Genomic DNA, 12,931 nt, shown 5'->3' on the forward strand with positions numbered 1-12,931 from the left:
GCCAGGTAACTCATTTGATATTGTTTTTGCAGATGCAGTGGGATGAGCCACACACCTAGGGGCAATGTAGGAGAGCTGAGCGCCATAAGAAGGTGGCTCCTGTCCATGGTGTTCAGAGCCGAGATTTGACTGGTGGCTATATGAGAAGCTTATGTTTGGGGTTTTTTGTTTTGTTTTGAAGGTGTGAAGCTATGTCGGATATGGGCACCGGAGCTGACTCAGGCATGGTGAGCAATGACTAATGGGCTGAAGTAGCAGTTATTTTTCAGGTGTCATATTGTTGGTGAAGTTATAAGCATCCCTTGTTGTTTGGGTTCTACAGGTAGTACCCACACTTCAACATGGCAACTTGAAAATGGCAGAGGCAGCGCAGGCAACCACCCAAGGTAAAGGATCGGGAGATGGGAATCGGTGCAGGCAAGCTCTCGTTTTGGGCAGTATCTCAGCATGTGTTATTTACACTGATTTTTGCAGGTGATGCACATAGTGTCAGAGGACTGGAGCAGCACACTGACAAGCAGTCCGAGAAGGTGAGGTGGTTGTTAGTAGGGTCAGCATCCAAGAGCTAAATATACTGCGGCAACTCAGTGAAGCTTTTGTCTCTTGGTTTTGCAGGTTCTGTGCAGGCTGCCTTTGGAATTGGATGAGCATTTGAGGTGAGCTGGGTAGTAGAGAGGAGGAGCACGGGACTGGTGATATCTCATAAGCTCAATGGTAATTTTTGCGTCTCTTGGTATCTGAGGTGCCACAAGTAACGGTGGCCACGGCTTGCGACTCTGGAATCAGCTTGGAGAAGGTGAGCAGAACACCACAGCACTTCTGAGGATGAAGGGTGTTGTGGAAGAGGTTGGTGTCTACTGTCATGATGCTTACTGCTGGTATTGTGTGGTTTTTTTTTTTTTCTTTGCAGATGGTGAAGAGGAATCTGGCAACTGCAGGAAAATGTCAGATAGCTGATGCGGGGTTTTTTTGTCGAGGACGGATTCAGATTCCCGGCCCTCTGAAAGCTAAGTTGAGGGGACTGCCACTGGGGAATGGGCCAAGGGGAAAAGGTTGGCAATTTGCAGGAGGGGGATTTAAAGTTACTATAGGGTAAAGGGCTGTCTGGGAACAGTCCCCTCTGGGCAGGTAAAGGGAGCAGGTTACTCTTCAGCATGATGCTAGCGTGGGCAGGGCAGTTCCAGCCTGTGTCTGTTGTTGTGCGGTTTGTGTGGTCTGTCTTCTGTGCCTTAGACCTTCCATGGGTCAGAACGTGCTCTTGGCGCTCAAGGAGCATGGCGGGCGCCATCCCTAGGGTCTCAAGTGTGTGTACTCATCGGCATAGTGCTAATCGGGTGCTGCTTTTCTTGCGTTACAAGCTTAAAGTGTGGATCGGTCTTGCGTCTTGGAAGTTTCTGGACGGTCTCTTTCATGGTGTTGTTCCCAGCTGCGTGAGCAGCTCTGTGCTCTCTAGCCACCCATTTTTGCAGACTGGCACTTCTTCCCTGCATCCTTATGATCTTAGTCTTGATGCCAGCCTTCTTGCGCATACCTCTCCTCACTTTTGAGAGTGACTTCTTGTCATGGGCCATGACAAGTTCTCCTCTTTTTCTGGGGTTGCCACAGAGCCTCCTCACGTCACCATCATGGTTCCGTTGGTGGTCTTGCTGGAGAGCATCTTCCATCTGGGTGTCATTCTTCTTGCTGAGAGTTTTCTTTCCTCTGAGGCATGCTCTTTGTAGTGTTCCATGTAGTGTTGGTCTGTGCCTGTGTGTGTTTGGCTTGGAGCTGCCCTGCCCAGGGGTGTAGAGTCCAGGGTAGGTGGAATAGTGATAAGAGTCTATGGTTAATATGTTAATATGCCTAGACTGCTGAGGCAAAGGGTGTACAGTCCTCTCAGATCCAGTAGCATCAGCAGGTTGTGTGGACAGCTCTTTCAGGAGTGTTGTATGGGGATGAGCAGAGCCATGTGGGAGGGGCTGTTGAGGGGTAGTGAAGCAGATTGCAGCTCAAATGTGTTAAGGCTTCTTTGTGTGGGGTTTAAAGGTTGTGGCCGTTCTTTTAACGGCAGGCTGTAGTTGGACTCTAGGGGGTATTCCTAAATGGGAGCAAGAATTGTTAAGCAATCCAGGTGACTCATTTGATGCTATTTTTGCAGATGCAGTGGGATGAGCCGTGCACCTAAAGACAGCGTAGGAGAGCCGAGCTGAGCGCTGTAAGAAGGTGGGTCGGCCCATGGTGTTCAGAGTCAAGATTTGACTGGTTGCTATATGACTAGCTTATGTTTTGTGGTGATTTTGTTTTGAAGATGTGAAGCGGTCTGGGATGTGGGCACCAGAGCGAACTAGGGCATGGTGAGCAATGACTAGTCGTCTGAAGTAGCAGTTATTTTTCAGGTGTCATAGTGTTGGTGAAGTTAAAGCATCCCTTGTTGTTTGGGTTCTACAGGTGGTACCCACACCTCAACATGGCTGCCTGAAAACAGCACAGGTGGCGCAGGCAACTGCTCAAGGTAAAGGAGTGGGAGATTGGAATCGGTGCGGGCAGGCTCTCGTTTTGGACAGTATCTCGCATGTGTTGCTCGCTGTGATTTTTTTTTTTTGCAGGTGATGCACATAGCATCAGAGGACTGAGGCAGCACACTGAGCGGTCCAAGAAAGTGAGGTGGTTGTCAGCAGCGTCGGCCTCTGAGAGCTAAGTATCCTGCAGCCACTCTGTGAAGCTTTTCTCTGTTGGTTTTGCAGGTGCTGTGCAGGCTGCCTTTGGAATTGGATGAGCATTTGAGGTGAGCTGGGTAGTAGAGAGGAGGAGCACGGGACTGGTGATATCTCGCAAGCGCAATGGTGATCTTTTGTCTCTTGCTATCCGAGGTGCCACAACTAATAGTGGCCGCAGCCTGCGACTCTGGAATCGGCATGGAGCAGGCAAGCGGAACACCACAGCGCTTCTGAGGATGAGGGTGTTGTGGAAGAGGTCGGTGTCTACTGTCATGATGCTTACTGCTGGTGTTGTGTGGTGTTTTTCTTTGCAGATGGTGAAGAAGAACCTGGCAACTGCAGGAAAATGTCAGGTAGCTGATGTGTCTTTTGTCAAGGATGGATTCAGACCCCCAGCCCTCTGAAAGCTAAGTTGAGGGGTTTGCCACTGGGGAGTGGGACAAGGGGACAAGGTTGGCAACTTGCAGGAGGGGGATTTAAAGTTACTATAGGGCAAAGGGCTGTCCGGGAACAGTCCCCCTTGGGCAGGTAAAGGGAGCGGGTTACTCTTCAGCATGACACTAGTGCTGGCAGGGCAGTTCCAGCCTGTGTCTGTTGTTGTGTAGTCTGTGTGGTCTGTCTACTGCGCCTTAGACCTTCCTTGGGTCACAATGTGCTCTTGGTGCTCAAGGAGCACGGCAGGCGCCTCGGGCACCATCCCTAGGGTCTCAAGTGCCTGTACTCATCGGCATAGTGCCAATCAGGTGCCATTTTTCTTGTGTTACAAGCTTAAAGCGTGGATTGGTCTTGCGTGCCTCCAAATGGTTCTCCTTTGTAGCATTGTTCCCAGCTGCATGAGAAGCTCTGTTCTCTAGCCATCCATTTTTGCAGACTGGCACTTTTTCCCTGCATCCTCGTGTTCTTAGGTCTTGATGCCAGCCTTCTTGCGCATACGTGTTCTCAGTTTTGAGAGTAACTTCTTGTCACGGGCCATGACAAGTTCTCCTCTTTTTCTGGGGTTGCCACAGAGCCTCCTCACGTCGCCGTCACGGTCCTGTTGGTGGTCTTGTGGGACAGCGTCTTCTGTCCGGGTGTCATTCTTCTTGCTGAGAGTTTTCTCTTCTCTTTGAGGCACGTTGTTTGTAGTGTTCTGTGTACTGTCGGTCTGTGCCTGTGTGTGTTTGGCTTGGAGCTGCCCTGCCTGGGGGTGTAGAGTCCGGGGTAGGTGGAGTAGCGATAAGAGCCTATGGTTAATATGTTGATATGCCTAGACTGTTGAGGCAAAGGTTGTAGTGTCACCTTGGATAGAGTAGATGTCTGCAGCAGGTACAGAGAGTCATTTCTGTAGCATTTTGCAGGTGCCAAGGGGATGACCAGAGCCATCTGGGAGAGGCTGTTAGAGTGCTAGTTGAGCACATTGTATCTCCAAGGTTTTAAGGCTTGTATGTGCAGGGCTTAATGTTTGACCTTTTTTTTTTCTAATGGCAGGCTGTAGTTGGACTCTAGAGGGTATTCCTAAATGGGAGCCAGACCTTTGGAATTGTTAAGCTATTGCTCTGCATCCAGGTGACTCATTCGATATTGTTTTTTGCAGATGCAGAGGGATGAGCTGTGAACCTAAGGGTGATATAGGAGACCGGAGTGCCATAAAAGGTGGGTTGGTCTGTGGTGTCAGAGGTGAGATATGACTGGTGGCTATATGACTACATTATGGCTTTTTTTAATTTGAAGGTGCAAAGCGAGGAATAATATGGGATATGGGCACCAGAGCTGACTTGGGCAGGGTGAGCAGTGATTGGTGGGCTGGAGTAGAGGTTATTTTTCAGGTGTTGCAATTGCTGGTGAATTTATAAGCAACCCTTGTTGTTTGGGTCTTACAGGTGGTGTGCAAGCCTCAATGTGGCAACCTAAACTGACGGAGGGCAGGTGGCTGAGATGTCAAGGGAAACAAGGGTGAGATGGGGATCGGTGTGGGCAGGCTGTGGTTTTGGGCACTATCTCACCACATGCCTTTTTGCTTGGGTTTTTGCAGGTGCCACATGCAGGCTCAAAGGGGTGATGCTGTGTGCCAATGAGCAGTCTGAGAAGGTGAGCAGATTGTGGGCTGGGTTGATGTCTATGAGCAAATTATTATACGGCAACTCAGTGAAGTATTTCTCTCTGGTGTTGCAGGTTCTGTGTGGGCTGCCTCTAGAATTGGCTGTGCATTTGAGGTGAGCTGGGTAGGAGAGAGGAGGTGCATGGGGCTGGTGATTTTTTTGCAAGTGCAACAGTAATTTTGTCTCTTGGTATCCTAGGTGCCAGAAGCGATGACAGCTGCCGTGTCTGACTCTGTAATTGGCATGGAGCAGGTGAGCAGAATGCCACAGTGCGTCTGAGGTGGGGGATTTTGTGGGAAACGCCTCTGACCAATGTGGTGCTGACTGAGGGCGGTGGGGTGTGTGTGTTTATCGGTTTGTCTGTGGGTATTTTGAGGATTTTTTTGGTGTGTGTGTGGTGTTTTATGGTGGTTTTTTTTTTTTAGATCATGAAGAGGCACCTGGTGACTGCAGGATTAATCTAGTAGGCTGATTGTGGTTATTCTTGTCGAGGATGGATTCAGATTCCTGGCCTTCTGAAAGCTAAGTTGAGGCACTGATGCTGAAGAGGGGTCGGGGGAGGGAGGGGACCAGGCTGGCAATTGCATGAAGGGGTTTTAATGATAGTGTAGGGGAGAGGGCTGTCTGGGAGCAGTCCCCTTTGGGCAGGTAAAGGGAGTGGGTTACTCCTCAGTGTGATGCTAGCGTGGGCAGGGCAGTTCTGCCCTGTGTCTGTTTTTGTGTAGTTTGTGTGGTCTGTCTTCTGTGCCTTAGGCCTTCCTTGGGTCATAGTGTGCTCTTGGTGCTCAAGGAGCTCAGCAGGCACCTTGGGTGCCATCCCTAGGGTCTCGAGTGCATGTACTCATCGGCATAGTGCCAATCGGGTGCCGCTTTTCTTGCGTTAAAGCGTGGATCAGCCTCACATCTCAGAGCTTTCTGGATGGTCCTCCTTTGGGGCATTGTTCCTGGCTGCATGAGCAGCTCTGCTCTCTAGCCATCCATTTTCGCAGACTGGGACTCCTTCCCTGCATCCTTGTGTTCTTAGGTCTTGATGCCAGCCTTCTTGCGCATACGTGTTCTCAGTTTTGAGAGTAACTTCTTGTCACAGGCCATGACAAGTTCTCCTCTCTTTCTGGGGTTGCCACAGAGCCTCCTCACGTCGCCGTCACGGTCCTGTTGGTGGTCTTGTGGGACAGCATCTTCCATCTGGGTGTTATTCTTCTTGCTGAGAGTTTTCTCTTCTTTGAGGCACGTTGTTTGTAGTGTTCTGTGTACTGTCGGTCTGTGCCTGTGTGTGTTTGGCTTGGAGCTGCCCTGCCCAGGGGTGTGGAGTCAGGGGTAGGTGGAGTAGCGATAAGAGTCTGTGGCTAATATGTTGATATGCCTAGACTGCTGAGGCAAAGGGTGTACAGTCCTCTCAGATCCAGTAGCATCAGCAGGTTGTGTGGACAGCTCTTTCAGGAGTGTTGTATGGGGATGAGCAGAGCCATGTGGGAGGGGCTGTTGAGGGGTAGTGAAGCAGATTGCAGCTCAAATGTGTTAAGGCTTCTTTGTGTGGGGTTTAAAGGTTGTGGCCGTTCTTTTAACGGCAGGCTGTAGTTGGACTCTAGAGGGTATTCCTAAATGGGAGCAAGACCTTTGGAATTGTTAAGCTATAGCTCTATATACTGGTGACTCAGTTGATATTATTTTTGCAGATGACATGGTACGTGACATGCACCAAAGAGTGATGGAGGAGGCAAGTAGAGCACCGTAAGAAGGTCATTGCAAAGCCCCTCTCCATGATCTTTGAGAAGTTGTGGAGATTGGTGGATATCCCAGAAGACTGGAAGAATGCTAATGTCACCCCCATCTGCAGCAAGGGCTTAAAGGAGAATCCAGGAAATTATAGGGCCTTCAGTCATACCGAAGTCCTTGGGAAGGCTGTGGAATGAATCTTCCCGGGGTCTATCAGAAGTCAAATGAAGCATGTGATTGGGAAAAGCCAGCACAGGTTCACCAAGGCAAATCGTGCTTGACAAATCTGATTGCCTTCTGCAACAAAGTAACCTGTGTGCTTGATGTGGGGTGAGCAGTGGACTCTGTCTACCTGGATTTCTCCAAGGCTTTCGATACGGTTTCTGACAGCCTCCTCCTAGATGAAGTCATGTGTTATGGTCTAGACAAGCCTTCTATGCGGTAGGTGGGGGACTGGCTGACAGGCTGCACCCAGAGGGTGGTGGTTAATAGCTCCTTTTCAAACTGGCCACCTGTCACAAGCAGGGTCCCCCAGGGATCGATATTGGGGCCCAACACTGTTTAATATTTTAATTAGTGATTGTGGTGATGGGATCAAGTGTACCCTGATGAAGTTGGGCAATGATACCAAACTGAGTGGGGAAGCAGACTCTTCAGAGGGGAGAGCCACCCTGCAGAAATACCTGGATAGGATGGAAGTGTGGGCTAACGAGAACCTGATCAAGGTCAACAAAGACAAATTTAGGGTCTCTCACCTGGGGAAAACATAATCCCAGAGTGCAGCACAGGCTGGGATGTACCCAGCTGGGGAGCTGCTGTGGAAAGGGACCTGGGGTCTTGGTGGAGAGCAGGCTTAATATGAGCTAATAGCGTGCTTCTGTGGCAAAGTCAATAGGATGTGGGGTTGCATCAACAAGGGCATCACCAGCAGAGATGAAGTCTTTATCTCACTGTACTCAGTGCTTGTCAGGCCACACCTGGAATACTGTGTTTAGTTTTCGTCCCTGCTATACAAAAGATGTGGACGGGCTAGAGAGGGTGCAGAGAATGGCCACAATAATGATCAGAGGACTGGAAAGCTGGCCATTTGAGGAAAGGCTGAGAGAGCTGAGTTTGTTAAGCCTTGAGAAAAGAAAGTTTAGGGGAGACCTTATCACCATGCTCCAGTATTTAAAGGGTGGCTACAGGGATGATGGAGACTTCCTCTTTACAAGGAGTCACATGGAAAAGATGAGGGGTAATGGGTACAAGTTTCTCCTGGGGTGAATCTGATTGGACACAAGAGGAAAACATTTTGCAATGAAAACAATCATCCATTGGAATAATCTCCCCAGGGAAGCGGTGGATTCCCCAACATTGGACGCTTTTAAGATTTGACTGGACAGGGTGCTGGGTCATATTGTTTAGACTGCTTTTGCCTAGAAAGGTTGGACCGGATGATCCTTGAGGTCCCTTCAACCTGGTATACTATGAATAAGGTGGGTCAGCATGTGGTGATGGAGGGAAGATGAGTCTTGTGGCTATATGACTGCATAATGGTTTTGGTTTTTTTGAAGGTGCAAAGTAATGAGCAAAGTGGGATACGGGTACTAGAGCAGACTCAGGCAAGGTGAGCAATGACTAGTGAACTGAAGTAGCAGTTACTTTTCAGGTGTTGTATTGCTGTTATAGTTAGAAACATAGCCTGTTGTTTGGGTTTTACAGGTGGTACACAAGGTTCAATGTGGTAGCCCCAAATAATGGAGTCTGGGTGCTAAAGTGGCCAAGGTAAAGGAGCAGCAGATGGGAATTGCTGCAGGCAGGCTCTGTTTTTGGCCAGTATCTCAGCGTGTGCCTTTTGCTTTTTTTCCATGTGTCACGGACAGCATTGAAGGGGTGTAGCCACCCACTGAGGAGTGGTCTGAGAAGGTGAGGCGGTTGTGGGCTGGGTCACCATTTAGTAGCAAAGTATTTCATGGCATCTTGGGTAAGCATTTACCTCTTGGCGTTGCGGGAGCTGTGCTGGCTGCCTTTGGAATTGGATGAGCATTAGAGGCGAGCTGGGTAGTAGAGAGGAGGAGCATGGGAGTGGTGATATTTCACAAGTGCAATGGTAACTCTGTCTCTTGGCATCTTAGGTGCCATGAGTGACAGTTGTAGCATCCGACTCTGGAATCTGCATGGAGCTGGTGAGCAGAGCACTATGGCACTTCTGAGGAGGAGGGTGTTGTGGAAGAGGTTGGCAGTAACCAGTGTGATGCTGAATACCAGCACTGTTTTGTGGCTTTTTTCCAGATGAAGAAGGACTGGGTGACTGCAGCAACATCCCAGTTAGCTTTTTTTTTTTCTTTGAGGATGTATTCAAGTCCCCAGCCCTCTGAAAGCTAAGTTAAGGGACCAGGGCATGGAAGGGAACAAGGCTGGGAATTGCAAGGAGGGGTTATGAAGTCAGTGTAGGGGTGAGGACTGTCCAAGAACAGTCCCCTTTGGCAAGGTAAAGGGAGCGGGTTACTCTTCAGCATGATGGTAGCATGGGCAGGGCCGAGCAGTTCCAGCTTCGTGTCTGTGGTGGCGTGTACTTTTCTGTAGTCTCTTCTGTGTGTTATACCATAGTTTTCTCAGGTCTTTATGTTGCTGTAGCTTTTTGTGATCAGCAGGCACCTTGGTAGCCCTCCAAAGGGTCTCAGGGTGCATTGCCTCATCAGCATAGTGTCTGTTGAGCCCTTCTTATCTTGCCATTGTAGCTTAAAGCATGGACTTGTCTGGCATGAATAGCATTGTAGATGTTTTTGAGGGGTCATTTATTGTAGTGGCAAGCCAGGTGGTGGCCACAGCTCTGCTCTTGAGAGTTCTGTTTCCATAGTTGTCTGTAGGGGTTTCATCCCTGCATCCTTAATGGTCTTAGGTTTTAAAGCCTGGCTTCTCATGCATCCATTGTTCTGGTTTTGATGGTAGTTTCCTCTCACGGGCTGTGGCAGTCGCCTCACTTTCTTTCCCAGGGATGCTCTAGGGCATCTATGCTGTCATGGCACTGCAGGGTTTCTTTGCTGGAGGCATCTTAACTATGGGAGTTTTTCTCACTTGTGGTCCTCTCATGTCTTATGGTCACGTTGTTTGTGGTGTCTGTGTGAGGACTCTGTGTGTGTGTCTGGGTTGGAGCTGCCCTGCCCAGGAGTATAGCAATGTTGAAGACCAGGGTAGCACAGCTTTACAGTGGTATAGTTACATGTTGAATCTGTCCAGATTCTTTAGGCAAAGACTGTACAGTCCATCTCTGGGCAAGTAGCTGTAGACAGCTGCCACAGTTACTTTAATTGTGTTTTGTGGGTGCTAGAGGTTGGGCTTTGGCCTTTTGGGAGTGGCAGTTTGCATGGTAGTCAAGCGGGTTTAATGTTGAATTTGGCCTAACTTGTATATGTGGGGCTCAATATCTGGGGTTTGTTTTTTTCCAGCTGTAGTTAGAAGGCATATGCAAGACTAAGACCTTTGGTCTTGTCAAGCTATGGGTCAGCATCCAGGTGACTCGCTTTACAAGGTTTGATTAGCATGGTCTGTTTAGGTGGAGGTGGTTTGGGCAGGTTTTTTGGATAGTCAGTAGGTATTGGCAAGCAGGGTGTAGAGTCCATTTAGTTGTGTTTTGCCGGTGGCCTAGGGTGATCTGGATCACTGGAGAAAATACTCAAGTGAGTCTTGCCAGAGCATACAAACTGATGCCAAGCATCTTCCCTGGCTTGCTGTTAAGAAGGCTGAAACTTTGGAGTCATATGGAGCGGCAACGTTGTTTTGAAGTGTGTGGCGAGACAGTTCCAGGGATGGCTCTAGAACTGGGGCAATATGCCATCGTGGCAGGTGGCTGGTGAAACAAGTGTGTTTTGAGCGAGGGGTGGGTTGAGTGGTTGTTGAAGGAGTGTTAGCTTCTGAATGTGCCTAACCTTGTATGTGTGAGGTGTTTCGTTGCAGGTTCTATTTAATGTTGAGCATAATGGTTTTTTTTAAAAAAAAAAAAAAAAAAACAAACACAGCTGGGGGATCTTCTTTCTTCTCCCTGGCTCATTTGGTTTCTTTTCCCCTGGTCCTGGCCAGTCTGTGAGGTGATGTTCATTGCCAATGTTTTGGCGGAGGTTGGGCTCAGGCTGGGGTTTTCATAAGCAGGGCAATTTTTGAGGCCCCAGGAGAGTGCTGCAGACACAGGGCACTGGCCTGTTGTCACAGGCCCGTGGCAGAATGGATCAGTTGAGAGTGAGGGGTGGTTTGTGAGGTAGCTGAATGAGTGGTGTGTGATGACTGTATGTAACCTTGCATGATTGTGTGGTGGTGTGTTTAATGTTTCTTTGCCGTGGAGTTGAGTGTGTGGAGTTGAGATTTTTTTTCTTTTCAGACATTTAGGAAAACTATAATAAAAAACCCCAGCTGGGGGATTTTTTTTTTCCCCCAGCTGGGTTTTTTTTTTCCCTGGTCCTGGCTGCTCTGTGAGGTGATGTTCATCACCAATGTTTGGGCAGAGGTCAGGCACTCGGGCCAGGGTTTTTGCAGGGAGAGTGAATTTTTGATGCCCCTGGGAATGCTGTTCCTGGGGAGCACTGTTCTGGAATGTGCCACTTGTGTGTCTCTGCAGGGAGGCATGGTGTGTAGTGCATGGTCATGAGAAGATGAATGAGGATCTTGCAAATGAAGGGTGTGGTGAATTGGAGTAGGTCACCAGTGTCGTTGAGGACCAGCTTGTGAACCAGGGGGGCCTAACTGTGTGGTTTATTGTTAGGAATGTAAATTATTGTGGGGGGCTTTTGTAGTGTTGGGATGTAACAGTATTTTTTGCTTTTTATTTTTGTGTGCAGGCATAGAAGCAGAGGGTCTGTTGAGATGAGTGGTGCTCAGTTGCTTTCTACCCAGGAATACAACTTGCAGAGGTGATCCCTCCGCAAAGACAGAAGACTTAGATGTAAAGCGGTAGACCGAGTACCTAATGGGAGCAAGAAATGTGGAAAAGACTACTAGGTAGAGAATCACAGGCACTAAGTAGTTGTGCTGACTTTTAAGGTAATGATGAATTTTTAGAAGTGAAATGTATTTTATAAAAATAATGAGTTGGAATAGAATAAATGTAATAGTAGTGAGTATTGGATCAACTAGATAGTATATAATTGTTATCACTGTAGTAAAGGTACATGATCAAAATGAAATGTAAAAAATGGTAATAGAAATCTTACTTGGAGTCAGTAACAGACCAATGTAAACATAAACATGGTAAAAAAAAAATTACAGGCAATAATGTTTCCTTATCAGAGTCACAGTAGTAACTGTAGTTGCAAACTGAAGACACCCACTTAGCTTTGTACTGTCATGCCCATGGGTAAAGATAGCAGTTTGGGGAAACAAAAAATAAAAAAATCTTACAGGCCTTGATGGTTCTCACTCAGGGAATATTGTGGCAATAAAGGTAGTACACAGTAATTTAAATGAGAATTAGACATCAGCGGGTGAGTTGTCAATACCTATAGGTAACTGTAGGCATTGGCAGGTTAAAAGAAAGCATGTGCCATACTGGCTTCTAAGTAGATCTAAAGTATATCTAGCTGTGTAAAGGTTTTGAATAACTCTTGAGTAGCTTGAAAGACATGCAGACAACTACTTGGGCACAATTGATGCCCAGTAAAAACCCTGATGTTAATGAGATGATAGCAAGAGTGAATTGTGTCTGAATAGGATTATAGGTGAACTATCCAACTAAGTTAGGGAAGGTGGATGCTAATATGGCATGTGTACTTATCTTAATTACAGCAAGAGCAAGTTATTGAAGGTAAGCCAGCCCTTGTTAGGGTTCTAAGGTATATTTAAAAAGTTTGATAGTAATAAAGTTTCAATAACGTTTTGTTTCATCTGTTTTGTCTCCTCTTTTTTTGTCTGTTTGTCTTTGTAACTGTTTTGTTAGTCCTTGAGGGGTATTTTTGTGTGTCTGTCTTTGTGTCTCTACTTGATTTCTTCATGTCAATCCTGCCTCTTCTGTTTTTTATAACTTACTTTTTGTTGGTGTAACTGTCTCTCCTAAAACGTTAAAAAAGGAAAAAGCAGTAGTAGAAAAATGGCACAGTCTTGGGGAGTAACTATAACAAATAAATAAATTAAAAAAAAATTAAAAATAAAAACTACTCCCCAGGAGTGTGCCATTTTTCTACTGCTGCACCAGAGTTACTATTTTTAAGGTTTTTATTATTCACAATATATGTATTAAAAAAAACCCTGAAAACTGTACAGAAGTCCTCCAGACCATGGAGACAAACATCCAGTCCAGCACTCTATGGTCCAGTAGTCCTCCGATATGTCCGGAAGTCCTCTGTACAATAGAGACACACTTCCGGTCCAATGCTCTATGATCAGGAAGTCTTCCAACATCGCCGGACGGCCTCCGGACCATAGACACGACCACCGGAAGTCCATCTCTATGGTCAGGAAGTCCTCCGGCAG

The 12,931-nt window shown here is 47.5% G+C and overlaps 4 long non-coding RNA genes across 4 annotated transcripts; all 4 read left to right on the forward strand.

Moving 5' to 3' along the window:
- Positions 1 to 357: 357 nt before the first annotated feature.
- Positions 358 to 659, forward strand: LOC143164737 (uncharacterized). The gene is made up of 3 exons (XR_012996122.1): positions 358 to 386; positions 475 to 530; positions 616 to 659. It is a non-coding gene; the product is annotated as an uncharacterized LOC143164737 (long non-coding RNA).
- Positions 660 to 1,473: 814 nt separating this feature from the next.
- On the forward strand, positions 1,474 to 2,462 carry LOC143164731 (uncharacterized). The gene is made up of 3 exons (XR_012996120.1): positions 1,474 to 2,202; positions 2,288 to 2,333; positions 2,428 to 2,462. It is a non-coding gene; the product is annotated as an uncharacterized LOC143164731 (long non-coding RNA).
- LOC143164730 (uncharacterized) lies at positions 2,455 to 2,804 on the forward strand. The gene is made up of 3 exons (XR_012996119.1): positions 2,455 to 2,491; positions 2,586 to 2,643; positions 2,724 to 2,804. It is a non-coding gene; the product is annotated as an uncharacterized LOC143164730 (long non-coding RNA).
- Positions 2,805 to 4,560: 1,756 nt separating this feature from the next.
- LOC143164729 (uncharacterized) lies at positions 4,561 to 5,297 on the forward strand. The gene is made up of 5 exons (XR_012996118.1): positions 4,561 to 4,628; positions 4,708 to 4,763; positions 4,848 to 4,888; positions 4,973 to 5,026; positions 5,200 to 5,297. It is a non-coding gene; the product is annotated as an uncharacterized LOC143164729 (long non-coding RNA).
- Positions 5,298 to 12,931: the final 7,634 nt, after the last annotated feature.

Source organism: Aptenodytes patagonicus, chromosome 9, assembly GCF_965638725.1.
Source record: "Aptenodytes patagonicus chromosome 9, bAptPat1.pri.cur, whole genome shotgun sequence".
NCBI classification, from domain to species: Eukaryota; Metazoa; Chordata; class Aves; order Sphenisciformes; family Spheniscidae; genus Aptenodytes; species Aptenodytes patagonicus.